Below are 18,225 nucleotides of genomic sequence, written 5' to 3' on the forward strand. Positions count from 1 at the left end.
ATCAGGTCAGAAAAATCTTACATTATGATACTTATATTGCAAACCAGTTTATAGACATTGCCCATCACATGACATTTTAAATGCTGTTACCTCTTTAGACAACTAAACCAAGGCAGAGCTTGTCAGCACCAAGAGAAAAGAAAATCAAGTGTGCTTCTGAAATCTGAATTTTTTCTTAAGCAAAATAAGCAGACATCCAGACCACTACATGAGGAAATTCCACATGTATCTTCTACTTCAATTCTGAATGGCTCTTCTGACATCTCTTCCAGCTAAGAAGATTAAAAAAGACCAAATCACTTGAGATATTGCATTGCTTCTTGACATCAATCTGGTGAAAGATTTAACTGAAAAGAGCCTTTATTTTTGTACTTTGTACGTTATAGGATGGAATCTGTTAAGTTGTAATCTCTTTTGAACAATTATAGAAATCGCTGTATTTCCCTTTACAAGCTGTTCTGCCTATACAGAGAGAGCGTCCCTATAAAAATGCAGCCTCTGTACAATAAAAGGTACAGCTCAGGATTTCCCTCTGGGTCTTTGTGGCATATGCACAGGCATGTGAACTGTCAGTGATACTTCTCACATAATCAGTACAAATACAGTGCTTCCAAGAGGAGATGACGTCACACATTTTATAGTAAAGGCACTGCATGAAACAATTATAGTCTCTAGTAGCAGTTGTGGATATGCCATAGGTAAGTCGAACAGTGATCTCCTTCTCTCTCCAGTGGGATGGAGAAAATACACAAAGACTGGATTTATGTCATCATAACTGAGGGGAGGATTTTGCCCCATATATTTCAGACCTGTCTCAAGTAGAGGGCCAAAAACCTGGCTCTACTGAAGTGAACAGCATCAGGGCAATTAGTCTCAGATTTGGGCATCTCCACTTCCACCAGCACACCACTGAAATTTCCAAGTTCTTACAAATGGCTTGGCATTTCATCTCAGTTGCTGAGACTGAGATCAAATGGTGCTGAACCCTGCACTGATTTCTGCACAAGTGACACTAGATATCTATACATCAGAAGAATACAGTGGATGCATCTAACTTAAAAACAGATGAAGCATTTATGCTTTAATTGGAATTTGTACAGTATAGACCGAAATTTGCACATCCTTCCTGCATGGTTTTCCATATGTCTTCATTGTAACAGTTTCCCAATTTAAGGCAATGTGAGAAGACAAGCTTTTTTTGCAAGACCACCAACACATACACACACCCCCTACCCCAAAACCAGTGCTAACATCTGCGGCTATCACAATATGGTAACTGGCTACATACAGGAGATTTAAAATATCCAGATCAATAATGTTCTGCTAGGATTTTCAAATAGAAACCTCATGTAATTTTTTCTAAACACAGTTTCTCTGCTAGCTTTTGTAATGACATTGGAGACGGAGACATTGCATTACACTCTTCAAACCATTCTGATAGTCACACACATAATTTCCTCCCTGCCTCCCCCCGATTTTCAGCAAAAGTGTCATTCTTGTGCTGTTTGTGTAAGTGGACAGAATTTCAAGCATCTGCTCCCAAATGATTATAAATCAAGGAACCTTCATGCTCCATTAGCTTGAGAAGATAGCGTTATTAATGATTGCTATTCAAGGAAGTTCAGAGTAAGTGTCTAAGTGAAGACACCTCTGATGTAAGGCTTTGTTTTGTTTCTCAAAACAGCTGCGTGGGCAAATCTTCACTCTTGCTGTTTAACATATTTCTGAGGCTACCACTTCTAAGAAATTTCAATTATTTTTGTTAGCTTAGCAGCTACATCAGTTTCCTCCGGAAAAAGAAACAATACTGACATTCCACAGCAATGCTCATGAAAAGTCATTTAGCTTAACAAATACTGGGGTCTACAAAGATGGCAACACTGCTCTTACTCTGCTATTCTCTATATAGTTCCAGAAGTCTGAAAAAGCTGGTTCAACTCTAAAACACAAAAAGTGAAAATTTAAGTATTAGGTCGTATTACAAGGACTTGAAACAATGTAAGAAATGACTGGGTACAGCCTGGCAGAGCTGATTTGCTCCACAGGTTAATACACCATGATTTCTTACATGATCCTAACCAGGAGCCTTTCATTTCCGTAGAAGTAGGACCAACTCTGCAAAGAAAAGGCGAGTCAGAGGTCTGATTGAGTTTTCTGCCTGTTAGTTACTTGCCTAGGTGCACAATGAATGTGATGCACCCCCTGCATGAATACCACATAAAACCGAATTTAAAGATAAGAGATCTGACTCATCACTCCACTGCACCAATTTTATGCCTACGGGGCTCCATGTTCTTCCATGGTGACTCAGACCCAAGACTCCCCTCTCTCCAGGAAAAACATGACAAGTCATGCAGTACATGTCAGAGTTACCCATCAACCATAATCCCCATTTGCACTGCAAAACTAATTGGAATGTAACATTCCATACCACTTACATTTCGCTGTTAAGTCCAGAGATAGGAATATATATAATTAATGTAAGGAGCAGCAGTTTAAAATGTAGTCATTGGAATAAACCCTATTACACCTGGCAACACATTCAAGGAACCCTGTTGGAGTAAGCAGTCCTTTTAAAATTTTAGTGGTGTCGATATGGGCATGCTCAAGTTAACAACGTGGAATTAAGGAGAAGGAGATTAGTCACTGGAACAAAAAGTTTCTCTGAAACAGCTCTCATTGCAAGACTGCTGCCTTCACTTTTCTAACCCAAGGCTGCTGAAACACAAGAAACTTTGAACAACTCTAAGGTAGGCATTGACTGTTTCTTCCAAAAGGACACGCTGTGTTTACGACAGCTATTTTTGGCTTTCAGCTATACAAATATAAAACACCATGAGGCCCATTCTCTTCTCACAGCTTCATGTCTGCATATATTCATTGATTTTAGTGCAATTATATCTGATTATTTGCGTGGAATGGAAGTTGTATCAGTGCTGACCCTTATAGGCAATTCTGAATGGGTTTATACTGGGCAAAAGGTGTAGGAGGAGACAACCTACTCTACAGTCTTACAATATACGACTGTAGAAATCAAGGAAATAATTAATAAAAGAATAAACCTTCAAGAGTCAAACAAAACAATTCACCTTTTACCTTGCTCTAAACCTTAAGGAATTGGTATCCAGCAGTTTATCATAACGTGCCTTGTGGTTTTTTTTCTGTTTTGCAGTCACAGAATCAGTGGGTTACTCTAGAACGCAGAGATCACTGCCACAGGTTTGTTTCCAGGATTGGGTCCTGAGCTACTTTGCAGAGAGAGCTGAATCTACGATGGTAGATCCTGCACAGTTCAGCCATGCTGGGCACTGGTGAACACGACCAGTAGCCCACTACAAACTGCTGTGGAAATGATTACACACCACTGGGGAGCCACACGTACTGAGCATTACCTCCATAAACCATCCCCTTGGTCATGATCACAGAGGGCACATGTATGTAATTTTGTATTTACTACCACCACTGCAAGGCAATAACATCTCATTCTGATTGCACTCATATCCCACTGAGAGGTCAAGCCAGGAGATGGTCTTTTTATGTGTGCTTTTCTATAGGAAGGCAAGATTTATTCTGAGGCATTCAGTTCTTTGAGTTTTACCTCTGTCTTACGAAAAAGAAAAAATAAAATCCACAAAAAACCCACAAAATTGTCCACTGCAATGAATACAGACTTGGAATAAATACAGGACCTTGACTGCAACAGGAAGGTGAAACCCAAAAATGTGTCAGTAGGATCATTCTCTTTTGAGAAGCAATATAAAGACATGAACTTAAAATAGACATGGCATTGGCTCTTATCTCATACTCACTTACCCTTTCACTACCAGAAACTAGGGTGACTTAAAAACCCTAGCACTTGCTACTCTTTAGTTGCCAGAATTTTATTAGTCTGGTCATGTGGCAGTCACAGGTGCGAGTCACAACCTGGTATCCAGGTGAAAGTTACAAAAACAGCTGCATAGCTAATGACACTGTTAAACCACAGAATCCGTGCCTTTACCCCCATTATTAGAATACTTCTACATCCCAAAAACAAGAGGAGAAGCAGAGATACAGCGTTCAGAACTGAACAGCAAGTTACAGAACTTCGAATGCAACACAATATATTGAAAGCCTACTAGCACCAAATTTGTGAAGCTGCTTATTACTTGGTGAACCTCTCCTTTTAACATCTGGGTCATCACTGAGTATCAAGGCTCACTAGACAACACTGCTTCCCACCCATGTTTAAAGTACTGCTAAAGTACTACCTAAAACATCACTCATGCAGGGAAGCGGATCCAGTGCTTAAGTACCCGATTCAGCGGTCGCCAGCAGTATTTCACTTCGGGTGGTATATGGTCTCTAGCATGGGAGTGTAGAAGAAGCCAGGTTGGCTGCAACGACCGCGATTTTCACCGCCCAGCACCAAAGTTTGCCAACGAGCCGGTGAACGCACAGGTAAAGGCAGTCGCTGCTGCGTTGCGGGGCGCCGACCTTTCGTCACTTTTACCTCAGCCGGCTGCAAGAGGCGACAGCGGGCGAGCAGGGCCAGCCCACCGGGTGGCCAGGTGGTCTCCAGGGACCCCGGGACCTGCTGCACGGGGCGGCTGGGTGGGCGACCGGGAGCGAGTGCCGTGCCGCATGCCTGTGCACACCGGCACGCCGGGAGCGCCTCAGCGGCGCCCGGGGACAGGCGGGAGCGCCGTGCCACCCCACCGGGGAGGGCCTGGGGGGGTGGGGGACAAGGGGGGGCTGCCCCTCCGCCTCGCCCACCCTCCCGAGGCCGCCCCCCACCCCCGGAGCACGGCGCCGATGGGGAACCCCCGGCGCCCCCCGGCCCCGCACAGGCAACACGGCAACAGGCGGCTGCGCCCCCCGCCCGGCACCCGGCACCCGCTGCCCCGGCCGGGATCGCTACCTCGGGAAGGCTCCGTGCGCTCCCGCCGCCGCCTGCTCCCGCCGCCGCCGGGGCGGATCAGCTGATATTTACCTGTGAGGTAATGCACGCTCCGTAAGGTCACCGTGCGCCCGCCGCCGGCACACGGTGCCAGGCAGGAGGAGGGACGCGCCGGGAGGAGCGGGAGTCGCTCCTGCTCCGCCGCCGCCGCGCACGGCGCCGGAGCGGGGCGGCCGCGCCGCGCAGAGGCAGAGGCGGCCGCTGCCGCTGCAGCTCCTGGCACATGCTGCAGGTGTCAGCGCAGGAGCTGCCCCGCCGCCCGCCCGCCGCGCCCGCCCCGCCGCGATGCGCAGCCGCGCCCGCCGCACCGCGCCGGCGCCGCGACGGTGCGCCGGCGCCCTTGGCGAGCTGAAGCCGCCGCGAAGCCGCTGCCCGGCCCCCGCGCTCCCCTCGGGAGACGCTCCCCCGCCAGCACCGGCGGAGAGGGGGAGGTGGGAGGGATGACGTAGTGGGGCGTGGGGCAGGGGCGAGGCCGGGCGGCGGGGCCGGGAGCCCCCTCCGGGCCCCCCGAGGGCGCGGCTCCGCAGAGGGGGTGCGGGCGGGACCCCCCCAGCCCCGCAGGAGCGGCGGGCGGGCCGGGGGAGCGGCGGGGCGAGCTGGGGGAGAGGGATGATGTCATCCCCTTTTCCAGGGGAGGGCGGGGCCTGGCCGCGGGAGGAGGTGGGCGCGACGCCGCGGCTCCCCCAGGAGCGGGCGGGGAGGGCGATGCGCACGTTGCCGGCCTCTCACGGTGCCGAGCCCGCGCGTCTGAACCAGCGCTGCCCCGCGCCGGGCGGGGGGCGATCGCTCCGTGCCGCAGCGGCGGGTCGTGGGGCAGGCGCCGGGGGAGGGCATCCCACCCCGAGCGGGAGTTCCCGGCGTGGGTCCCACCCCGGGCGAGGGTCCCCTGTAGCCCCCGCCGGCCCGGCCGGCGCTGCCGCTGCAGGGCGCAGAGCGGAGCGCAGCTTCGGCGGCGGCGCAGGGACGCGGTGGGTGAAGAGCCCTCCGTGCGAGCCGCGGCTGCAGGCTGCAGCCCTTCCCCGGGAGCCGCGTCCTGCAGGTGCAGGTGGCGGGGCACACGCTCGGCTCCAGCGCGGCTCGCTGCTGAGAGCAGAGGTTGGCCTGTGGTGGGTGTGTGTGCTGTGTGCAGGAGCCTTCCGAGCACGTCGGGTGGCCCGGCTGTGGGGAGTGACGAATGGCAAAAGCTTCCGATCATCCTGCGGTTCTCAGAACGTGCGCATTTAGTTTTGCTGCAAGAACCGGATGGTCTCCGGCGCTCCGTTTCTGTGACCCACTTATTTTTCCCTAACTGGTCAGATAAACCATAGGGATTAACCGTGTAGGCTTAACACAGAGGTACCTGAGAAGAAAATTTAGCACCTTTCGGAGTAGCAGCCTCAGGTTTCCTTTCATCTTCAACCATCATGTATTACCTTTAAATAAGACACAGCTATCTGCATTAGAAATGCAACGCATAGTCTTTAAAACAAAAACATTTGGAAGTTGGGTGGGGTTTTTCATCTCCGTTTTCACACATTTTCCCATCCACTTAACGAAAATTACAATATGTGTAACTAACTCTTTTGCTACATACTTAAAAACTTGAGCTTGCATAACACTTAAGGGTCCAAATGCTCCTAAATACATGGTGCCAGGAGGGCTGAAGGCTTTTGGGATTCTTCTACATCAGTCCTGTATTGGGACTGATGCTTTGTCCAGTTTGAAAGCAACATGAATAGACTGCATTTTTGACTGGAACAAACAAACGTGAAAATTAAAAGGGGAAGGTTTGATCATACTGGAGGCTCAAGCATGCCTGGTTAAATAGTTAGGGCATTACACTACCCTCCTTCATGCAAACATTAGGCATAATAATCCTCATCCTAAAACTCATAAGAGAAAGGCACAGGTGATGCTGGATTCTCACTATGATACTCACTCAGTACCATTTTCTGGTACTGGCCTCCTCACACTGCTGGAGCAGGGGGAAGGAGAGGTGAGAAAAGGATGAAAATGTGATTCAGGCATAGTTGGTACCACAGAGAGTGGCCTGCTGGTACCCTCTGGCTTGGTGAGACACGCTGGGAACGTGGGAGGGATGGAGTGCATAAGAGGTGACACAACAGGTGAAGTAAGGTATGAGGTCATGGAGGACACAGAGGTTGAAATGAGAGTTCAAAATGAAATGTGGTGGGTGCTAGAAAGCCAGCAGGGAAGTCTTTGTGTCTGTGGATTGTATCAGTTATGGAAGCTGATTATTGTTATCACAATATAACAGAAAAATGCAGGGAAAAGGCAGAATGATGAAATGAATGAGCCCGCAACCAGGGATTTTGTCCCTGTAATGATGAGGTAGAAGGGAAGACTTGTGTTTCAGCAGGGACATATAAGTGTCAGTAATGTTACTGAAAAGGAAGAATAACACGTAAAACTGATCAGACCACAGGAGAACCCATCCTTAAAATCTCTGTTTACAGCTCATGGGAGGGTATACCAGGAGAACTTGATGTTCAGCAGGGAATCCAGTGAAGGTATAAACAGGACTGAGGATAGCTCTTTAGGCTGCTACCTGGGAGAGCTGTTATAAATTATATCTTCTGAGGCTTTGTCAGGGAGTGTTGCTTCATTTCTTGAAATTATGGGCTAAATTAATCACCGTTTTAACATAGTGCTAAATTATTTGCACTTATAGGCAGTTTCACCACAATAAATCTTAATCTTTCATTCTCTAGAACATGCCCTTCCAAGGCTGAATGAGCAATGGACTCCCCACTCCACAGGTCACAGACCTGGCTGGGATGGACTGTGCATGGCAGGAGAACAAATGTTTTCAAGGGGGACTGAGACTACAGTTAGCAAGCTGCTTTTCAACAAACTGTTGTCACATGGAAGGCAGGATTCCCAAAGAAAAATGCTTTGATTCCTGTCAAAGCACCACAGGAACAAGACTTAAGGAGCTGATGATGCTCCAAGTGTGGTTAGCAGTCTTGAGACAGACAAGTGTACATGCCTGACAGAGCTACTACCGCATCAGGAAGATTATTTTGTATAGGGTACATGGTAAATCAGCTTATTCTAAGTGAAGCTTTTCTTGAATGCCCAGTTTGCAGGAGAAAAAAATGTTTCTGGGTTTGCTTGAAATTGATGAAAACTAAATGAAAATCGAAACAAAAATGGAAGCCTCTGCAAAGTGAAAATCCTGCTTTTTGGACAGTCTCATGGACATGCTGATGGTACAAATTCAAGTGCAGGGTTGTTAAGGAGCAGTCGGAGTGCTTCCCACAACTGTGAGATATATTTCAGCCCTCTGTCCCCTGCAGGGAGACACTGGCCTGTGTCTACCAGAGCAGGCTGCTTTCTGCAATCAAACACCTGAAAACTCTGGTCCCCACCCTACATGCCCTTACCCCTCATTAATTTTTGTACCTCCAAAGCAGCACACTCCATGTACTGAGCCTTTATAAATACCTTGGGGAGCCATTTCTCCAGAAAACCATTCTTTACCCCCCTTTATGTATTATTATATATAAATTTTTGTGATCATCTCACAAACCACTGTCATATTTATTAGCTTCACCTGGGCTTGTCATCAACACTAGTCAAGCACAAACATTAATCAAATTAGAGGTTCAATCCAGCCAGGCATAAGGTCAAGCTTCTAATTACAAGGTTGGAAAATGAGAATGACTGGGAGTAATTTAAACTTAAAATATAATTCTAGGGCAGATTTAACATCAGGTCCTTCTCTAGTTGCCCTATTATCATTCACTGTGAGTTTTTAAGATGTCTCATCCATAAAAAAAAGCAGAAGTCTAATTTGCACCTCTGCTGTGTGGCTTGTCTTGTTCCCTTCCAGCACAAGGTTAGTGTCTCAGGTATGTCTAGCTGTCGTTCTGTTTGAAGTTCAAAATAGTTCCTGCATTCCTAAACCTTTTTTTCTGTCACAACTTCTAAACAAGCTGTCCTATCACACATTGACCAGCCCTTCTTTCCAGCCACCAATTCATGAGGGAGTTTCCAAAGCTTTTGCTGTCTTTCCTTCAATTTGCATTTAGTAACATTAAAGTCCCTGAGATCTGTAACAGTCCTCTCAGGTTTTCCATGCTCAGCTGATTTCCTCTTGGATAACATAAATGGCTCTCTAACAACAAAGATGACAGACATGATAATGACATATTTTGACCAAGCAGCCCTCCCACCATTCAGAGTCAGCTTCTGGGGTTCCTAATTTCGCATGCCCCCACTGCTGAAGAATGAGAGATCACACCTCCTACACCCAAGAGTGTGAGGAGAGCAGGAATCACAGTAGACAGTGCTGATCTTAATGTCAGCATTAACAAATCTAATCTGTCCCCAGTTCATCTATCACTGTGCCAACTAGGCATCGTTTTGTATGATTAAGTACCTGTGAAATCAAATAGTAAACTGAATTTGTTCCGTTGGGTACATTATCTGAACTGGACCTTTGGATACATCATCATTAGTTTGATCTTTGACTTGTCGGAAATGCCAGAATACCGATAATAACGGTAAAAATACTGACACTGTACATTAGTGATTTCCTTGACTCATTACAGCCAGAAAATAAAGTCCATACTTCACACTGGAAGAATGCAGTGCTTAACACTGAGATGTCACAAGGAAGAAGTAGGATTTCTGCTACATAGAAATTGAAGGTTTTAGCAGGCAGAGAACTACAAAACAGTTTATGAACTGTCTTACTGTAATTTTTTTATTATTTATGCGCTCAAGAAGGAAATTGTGTTGACTGCTTAGCACCAGATTATGTGTCTAACTGGGCTTTCTTAATGACCTGGAAGTTAGAATTGTGATTAAGTCTGTTACTAAATTAGTGGCTTTGTTGTAGGTGCATGAGTTTTATTCAGAAAGTGGTGGCAGTTCCAGAGGCGTCATGCTGTACTGGAAGTATTTTGCCACAGACCTTTATTTGCTGGCAAAATGAATCTTCACATTTTACACTTCTAAGGTGCTTTCCAAGAGTATGATTTACTCTACTCCAAGAGGAGTTTAAAACTTTTTCAGTGGCGAGTGTCACTGGCTGTTACTCATAACTGGGGACACCAGGAGACATCTGCCTTCCGTAGTTTTAATGCTGCCGCGGTGTGACAGCTTCCCAGCTGAGCTCCAATGGGCTCCCACCCTCAACGTAAGAGTCCAGCCTGTCTGCCAGAGAAAATAATGGGTCTGAAGGCAATCTGAGAGGAGTACAACTGTGTGAGAGAGAAAGACTGACAAATGCATACCACAGGAGGCTGTGAGGAAGCTGAGTGATTTTTCACCAGACAATATTCGTTCAAACAACTGCATTTCAGGTTGTCTGAGGGGATAAAATTGCGAAGATCACCAGTTACAATAGTAAAATATTTAATTCCCTTTTAGGAGTAATAAATAAATTACACGTTCTAGAGCTGGAAGTCATCTTTTGAGAGAGTGAAAACATTGTGCCACACAATTATTGTCAGCGATATAAGTGAGTTTATGAGTGTAATTTGCATTAATGTAGTTGCATGGTGTATTACTGTGCTGTTGTGTTCTAAATCCTGGAAATGCAAAAGTGTAACTTTAAAGAGTTTGGAAGCTGGCTATTATAATGGTAGTTCAGAGCAATATGCAGGCTTTACAGAGACTTCAATTTCATTAGCACGTTGCTGCAGTCTGTGCCAAACAGCTAAATAATATGCAGCATTTTAAAATAGAAGTGAAGTTACATGTGTATCATCTAGGCCTCTACACATACTGAGTGGTTCACCTGCGATGCTGCTGCATGCAAGAATGTGGGATGGGGATTTGGCAACTGGTTTGACTTCCTAACCCAGTCTGAGCTGAGTGCTGCCCTTGGCACAACCCTTTCCTTTCCGTTCCTCCACCTGCTGCAGGAAAAGGTGGTGGTCCCTTGTAAATGCCTGAAGACCTACAAGGGGAAAATGGGAGCTATCCTTGTGGTAAGCAGATGTATCTGTACCCACCCAGAATAATTACGAGAGAGTTACTTATGGGAGCAGACACTTGTAACAATGGTAGCCCATGCTTCAAACACAAGCACATGCAGAACGTGAATGTGAAGCTGTGAGATCTTGAGAGGATAACAAGTCCATGAATTCATCTACAGCTGGCTCTAAAGAAGCTAAAGCTTCTTTGGCAGTTGTGTACAGTCTATGTTATGTATCAGGGAGATGCTGTGTGAGTGAACAGCCTCCCTTCTGTCCTTGTGACTGCACCGAGCCCTGGCACTACAGAAATACCCTACTGCACTGCCGGGTTCACCTTGCAGAGTAAACAACACTGGGATCACACAAAAGCAACTGCACGGGAAGGAACACAGGGACAAAGGCTGCCTGAATAGCAAGGATGCAGAATGGCACAAAATGAGTCAGAAGGGACAAATTGTAATGATTAGTCTGAAAGGATGATAGAAATGGGGGAAGGCCAAAGGAAGGTCTGCTGCTTACTGGGGAATGAGAAAAAAAAGAGGTGACACAAAGATTGACACATTCAGTGGTTTCCAGTCATAATCAAGGTGTCACCCAGAAACTTAGCATGCTTCATTTTAACAGGTGTGTAGGAAAGTCCAAAATCAAGGTCAGAAAACCTTTTAGACATTTAAAGAATGTAGATACATTGAAGTCAGCCAGGCCCACTGAGCTTTATGCTGGCAAATTTAAAGCACTGTAGCGGTCTTAAAAGGACTAACAATAATCTTTGACAGCTGCTAGAAGAAAAATCTCAGTGGATAAATGTAGTACCTGTCATTAAAAAGGCAAAAATTAAGAAAATGGTGACTTTCAGGGGAGTCAAGCTACGATTGTCACTAAGAAACATTTTAAAGCAAGTACAGTTTGTTCCTAAACAAGCAAAATACAGTGAGGCAACAAAGACTTTTGACAAATAAATCCCATTAAATAGACCTAAGCCTTTCTTTAGGACAAAGAGCCTAGTGCCATAGGCAGCTACTCCTATTGCTGATGGTGACATGATGTCTCTGAGAGGCATGCAGAAGAGTGCCATGCTTTCTCCTTCTGTTTTGAGAAGTTTTTACCCACAGAACACTTAATGCCTGCACAAGTTCATCCCTTTCTGTAGGTGCTGGGTTTACTGGACAAGTGCTACAAAGATCCTGCATACTGTTGAATCCCTCCCTACCCTTTGTGTCTGGGGGGAGGTGACCAATTAAACCCTGCTGTGTGTTGTTAGGAGAAGATAGTCTGCTGCCTGAGTAGGTAAGGCAGATTCCTGACAGTTGGATATTGGGTACAATCTAACTGCAAGGGTAGTTGCACAACCTGACTGCAAGGATACTGCAAGGATAAACTGTACCCTGGGCATCCCTGACCTAGCTGCTGGCATATGGCAAGCATCAGATGTGAGTGAGGCTTTTTAAAAAGCTCTTGATGTAGTCTTGCATGACGTTCTTACATGCTGAACTAAAAAAAAAAAAAAAAAAAAAAAAAAAAAAAAAAAAAAAAAAAAAAAAAAAAAAAAAAAAAAAAAAAAGGTCAGGCTAAAATCACTCTGTGGTCTGGTAGGTGCACGAGTGGTTGAAATACCACTTGTTCAGAGTAATTATCAATGATTCACTGTCAAACCAGGGGAACACTGTAAGTGAGGTTCCACAAGGGTCTGTCTGGGGTCAGTTTTACTCAGTGCCTTCATTAATGACTTGGATGAGAGTAATGATTTGTATAGAGGGTAAAATTTGTGGATGACATTGAGATGGAAGGCTTTGCGAGCACTTTGGCGGACAGGATTAGAATTTAAAACAATCTTGCTACACTGGTGAAATGCTCTGAAATCAATAAGATCAAATCCAATAAAGAATGCGAAGGACTCCTCTTAGAGGGAGAGAAGTCAAATGCAGAGGTGTGAAATGGAGACTAGCTGGCCAAGCAATGGTACCGGAGACAAGGCTCTGGGTCCTGCAGTCAGTCATGAACACAGGATGAGTCAACGGTATAATGCTGCTGGAAAAACATTCGCCCCCATAATGACTTCACTGTCCCATGAGCTGAACAAATGTAATTCTGGTGAATATAAAGATAATTACTGCGTGCTACTCAGCACTAATTCAGGTTGTGTGCCTGGTTTGGAGTACTTTAAGAAAAAAATATAAAGCAAAATTAACTAGAGAAGAGGAAGAGAAGTGAGTATATTTATTTAATCTAGGAAAAAAAAAAAAAAAAAAAGGAAAATAAGAGATGACCTGACAGCATTCTTCACCTTTGTAAAAGATTCACAGAGAAAAATCAAGTCGTCTCCATGCCAACAAAAAGATGAGAATTGATTTGCAGCAAGAGAGATGTATGTTAGATCATAATTTTCTCACTATATCTCAGGATTTGAAGAGGTTTCTTAAAGAATTCCCATTGTCAAAGTTTTAGAAGAACAAGACAGGCAAACTTCATTCATGAATGTGCTACAGAATTGATTCTTCCTAGATGGAGATAGGATGTTTATGTTTCTTCCAACCTTATGTATCTGTGATTTTCATCTAACACCTTCATTCACTGGAGACAACATAATTCTTAATTGTCTAATGCTGCAATTCAGTATTAAAATGTGTAGTCAATACAAAAATGTGTGAATCAATTAAATTCTGAACTCCTGCATCATGGTGTGCAGAACCAAAAAAGCTGATGTACCCTAATATTTTGCTATGGCACGGCTCCTTCCACTAAAGGGCTCAGTCCTAAGAATCTTAATAGAAGTCTTTGTACAATTATCTTACCTTTACTCTGGGGAAAAAAAAAAAAAAAAGAAAAGCTCCTCACATCAGTATAAAAATGAAGGATTGAGCTTCTTTTTGTATCACAGACGTGCACAGCACAGAAACCTTTATCAGCCTGGCGGTGTGTGTCATTGGCTTTTTTTCATTTCTGTGTGTGGGCCGAGTCCACGTAAAGCCAAGCCTCGGCGCAGCTGCCCGTGTGAGGGGAAGCGCTGCGAGCAGCCGCTGCCGCGCTGCGTCCCGCACACGAGAGGGGCCCGTGGGCAGCTGGCCGCGGTGAGCCCCGCTCTGCTCGGCCTGCGGCAGCTGAGGATCGGACCCGCGGCCTCGCTGGAGTGCTGCTTTGCAGCTCTGATAATAGCGTCATCAAAGGACCCAATTTATTTTTGCTGTGTACGCTCTGTTCTAGCATTTTGCCTCCTCTTCTGTTCCCAGAATCCTTGATTTGAGAGTACAGGGAATGCTGTAAAACCAAACAAGATGTCATGAAATGCTGCTTATTCATTCACTGGTTGGTTTCTCTTTTTTTTTCCTATTATCAGCTCTTCGGGCTTTGGAGACCGGGTAAGTGTACCAAGAGACATTTAGTGTATCTGGAGACTGCTGAAGGATTTGAGATTCCCAATTGGTTATGCAGAGTATTGGGCTAGGAACAAGTCTGTCAGGTCTTCAGCAAGAAGCCTTCTTCTTACCCTATGTTTAATTTTTACCCTTTATCCCTGAGGGTAAATAAAGGAAATGAGAGAAAGGCTTTAATTTAGGGACAGAATCTGAGAGCTGCAAGGTCAATTCTCCTTACAGGCAGTCTGGGCCATGGCTAGGTGCCTGGCTGAGGGGTCACTCTCGGGTTAGGGGTTTAGGTTCCAGGTTCAGTCAGGGAAAAACACAGAGCTGCCTCCCGCTGTAGGGGAAGCTGGTCAGAGGCTGTGCCAGTTTGAGCTGGAATTCAGGTTAGAGCAAGAGGAGAAGAGGAGGAGCAGAGTGATAGTGGATGTGGGGCTGGCAGGCAGCTACCGAAGGAAGCTGAGGGCTGCAAAAGGAATTCTCCCCTGAGGAATTTATAGTCTGGGGCGCAGCTAATCTTTGACCCTGAGGTGCTCTGGGAGGGCTGTGGCTGTCCTTTGGGACAGGAGGTGTAGCAGAACCCAGCTTCTTTGGACAAAGCTGACCGGGAAGAAGTAATACTTTGAGAGTGGCTGGAAAGAGCGCAGAGCACAGGCTCGAGTTTTTCCTGGCCTCATGGAGCAGGGTTGAGATTGGGGTAAAGTGGCCATTAGGGCTTTGTGAAGGAGGAACAAGCAGTCCCTTCTGAGCAGAACCCAGTGGTTAGCTCCACAGGGTACTCTGCAGAAACCCAGGCTCTGCTCTACACCCTTTCTGTAACCCTGACTACCGAAGCTGGCAGAGTGAGTAGTGAGGACATGAGCAAAAAAGACAAACAATGTTCTGGCCCTTTTGGAGCCCAGACCTCATAATGGCTTTCACTTCTCATACCCCCAGAGCAAACCACCCTAATCCATTCTGTAGCATGAGGGTGGTACCTTGGGGCTGCCTTCAGCCCTGCCTCTGCCTCTTCAGTCTCCCTCTTCCCTTCCTTCACCTTCCTTCACCTTCCATCATCTTCCTTCATCTTCCTTCACCTTCCTTCACCTTCCTTCACCTTTTTTCTTACTGCAGTCTCAAAAGTCTGGCTAAGTGCAGGTGGTAAGTGCTGGTCTAGATGTACTTATCCAGTCTCCTGATAACCCTGCCAACCCTTATGTCCACTATAATCACATAGTACATAAGAGAAGAGTCATCTGATCTTGAGCTCTGTAAAAGGAAGAGAACAGCAGCAAGGGGTGGGAGTTCAGCAGCAGCAACTGTTTGGCTTTGGAGAGCAGTTGGCTCAGTCACTGAACAAAGTGGATTTAATTTTATGAAGAGATTGCTTTTGATGGAGACACAGAACTGTTCACTGGGGGAAAGACTGGATAGTTACATCTGCTCTGAGAAGTGGTCAGAGTATTCCCCATCCAATGCTAGTGCTAGGTGTGCATTATTGGTGGGTAGTGGAAAGAAGGCTCTATTTTCTCTATTTTCTCTAACAAATTGCATTAAGATTACAACAGAATGGGGTGAACATTCAGTATCTCACAAAGCTAAGGTCAGCTGAAGTGCACAGCATTTTATGTTTTCTCTTGTGAGAACAGAGACAGAAACAGAAAAGTGGAGCTCCTGGGGCCGAGTGTCATTTATGTCTGGCAGCAGAAGGAACAAGCTGGCTAACAAGGAGGTTAACACCTAACCACACAGGATCTGGTTAGTCTTATTACCCCAGAGGATATTCCCCCTAGCCTCTACAGCTTTGGCTGAGAGCAGCAATCTCCTTCTTCATGAGGGACACTGAGTCCACACCTTTTGGCTACAGAAGACAACTGGTCTCTGGGTGCATCTCAAAAAGCAACTTTTTCATGGATAATACTGTTGACTTTAGTCATAAGTCAGACAATAGAGACTCCATCATCTTGCTGTTCATAGAAGAAAAGTATTAGGACTCCTTTATTTCCCTGATTTATGGAGGAAATGGGAAAACTCAGATTTATTAAAACAAAATAAGTATTTCTCCAAAATAAAGAACTGTAGAACTTCACTCAGCCAAGCGTTTCTCAAGCTACAAGAACACAAAGAAGTAAGAATAGACTATAAATCAAATAAATTATTTTTTATATCTCTTCTGTAGCTATATCTGTGCCTTCCATCTGCAGCTCTCCTGTTCAGCTATTCACTTTGCAGAACAGACATATTTGAAAAGCTGGCTAAATTGGAAAATGTTACTTCTGTTTAAAATTCTTATAAAATCCATACATTAGAATCACCCAGCGACCAGATCAAATATTTAATGTAAAGTGCATTTGTTTTCTTGAATTCTGTACCAGTCCAGTAAGAAATTATGGTGAATATAATTATTTTTCTTTTGTTCTATGGGGAAGATTTTCACCCCAAGGACAGGTTTTGCTTAAATTGTAATTTGGGCCAGAAATTTGTGTAACATTCAACTGCCAGTAATAGACCACTTTTCTGATAATTGAACAGAAATGACAAAGTACAAAATCAAGTCAAATAATAATTACATTTTATTGAATTAGTGAAAATGAATTAAATAGAATATTTGATAGTAGGAGAGAAGGATGAGAAGAAAATACACAAAATGTTTCTTCCTTGAGAGCAGCACTTTAACATTTTTGAATCATCTGGCAAGCAGAGAGAAGATCTGCAACTGATAGAAGAGAGGTTCCTCTGTTCTTTTCTCCCATTCTCCCATTTTTATTTTTTACACATCATTTTTTTTTTTCCCCTTTCTCTTCAAATTACATTTTTCTTTTCAGTGTAACCAAACCTGAAATTTTGGACTTTCACCCAATGCACTCCCGTTGAAATGTGTCACCTTGAGGCTCTTCATCCACTGCCAACCCTCAACTCTTCCCTTGCTGGATTGCCCAGTTTTACAAGTCCTAGACCCCTCTAGGGATTCCAAGACCCCTCTATTCTTTCTCTGCAGTTTTTACAGAGTTCATTAGTGGAGAAGCAGGGAGAAATATGCACCTGATTAGATTGCATCCAATGCCAGCTTCTCTCTGGAATGACAATAGCCAGTTTAGGGGGTGCTGGGGCCAAGCAAAGTTTGCTAGAATCTTGCCACACCTTCTGCAGCCACACAAGTATTCATGCCTTGAACTACCAGTTGCTGCCAGGCTCATTGGCTCTGCTGTAGAGCTGTGCAATGGTGTTTATCCTTCTTCTAGAGCTGAGCTGGCCTCTTTCATTTGCTATGGCATGATGATGGAAAAAAGAGAAATGAAGGAGGTGTTCCCTAGGCAGCTGAGATGAACCTGTTATCGTGAGGGTTAGCCTGGAAGCAGTAGTATTATCCCCATAGTTATCAGCCAAAGATGGAGTGGGATTCTTCTGTTTTCTGAAGTTTCCTAACACCAGAGTGATGAGGAGTTGGCAGTATACATGTACATGTGAAAGGTTTAGGTACAGTATCAATAGTTTCTAGTTAGCTAAAAATCTTACCCTGTAGTATCTGTGTACCCAGATCTCATCTGAGTGTTTATGCAACAGTGAGATCATTTACAGGAAAATCTTCCTTGGGATTGTCCTACACCTGTTCTGGCCATGTAATGGTGTTAGAAGCAGGTCCCAAAGTACAATCAGAAAATAATGTCAGCAAAAAACCTCAAGAAATAGCAGTAATAGAAAGAAAAAGCACATATAAGATGAAAAACTGTCCACCAATGTGCATATTTCAGAAGCAATGAAAAATACATTTTATTTTGCCCTCAAGTAGTCACAGGACACTAAACCATAATTGTTCTGTGAATTGCTTACACTGAGGAAGAGAGAAATAGAGGGAAAACCCCAAGATTCATGTCCCTGAACAGTTTTGGGACAGATTAAATAGGTGAGGCTGCATACTGTTGTCTCATCTGGAGAAGACACCACACAACAGGAGGAAGATATCTTCAGATACTAATATAACCAGGTGTTCCCTACCTCCAGATATGTTGATTCCCTAAGC

General features: G+C 45.0%; 1 protein-coding gene across 2 annotated transcripts in view; it reads right to left on the minus strand.

Moving 5' to 3' along the window:
* DTNA (dystrobrevin alpha) overlaps window positions 1-5,096 on the minus strand; it is a 224,334-nt gene extending 219,238 nt beyond the window's left edge. The window contains exon 1 of one of the 2 annotated variants that reach the window (XM_058420159.1): window positions 4,973-5,096. The gene's annotated coding sequence lies outside the window, so the exon portion shown is untranslated. The remainder of the gene's footprint in view (window positions 1-4,972) is intronic. The other variant, XM_058420166.1, reaches the window with a different exon arrangement.
* Window positions 5,097-18,225: the final 13,129 nt, after the last annotated feature.

This window comes from Hirundo rustica, chromosome 1 (assembly GCF_015227805.2).
Source record: "Hirundo rustica isolate bHirRus1 chromosome 1, bHirRus1.pri.v3, whole genome shotgun sequence".
Lineage (NCBI taxonomy): Eukaryota > Metazoa > Chordata > Aves > Passeriformes > Hirundinidae > Hirundo > Hirundo rustica.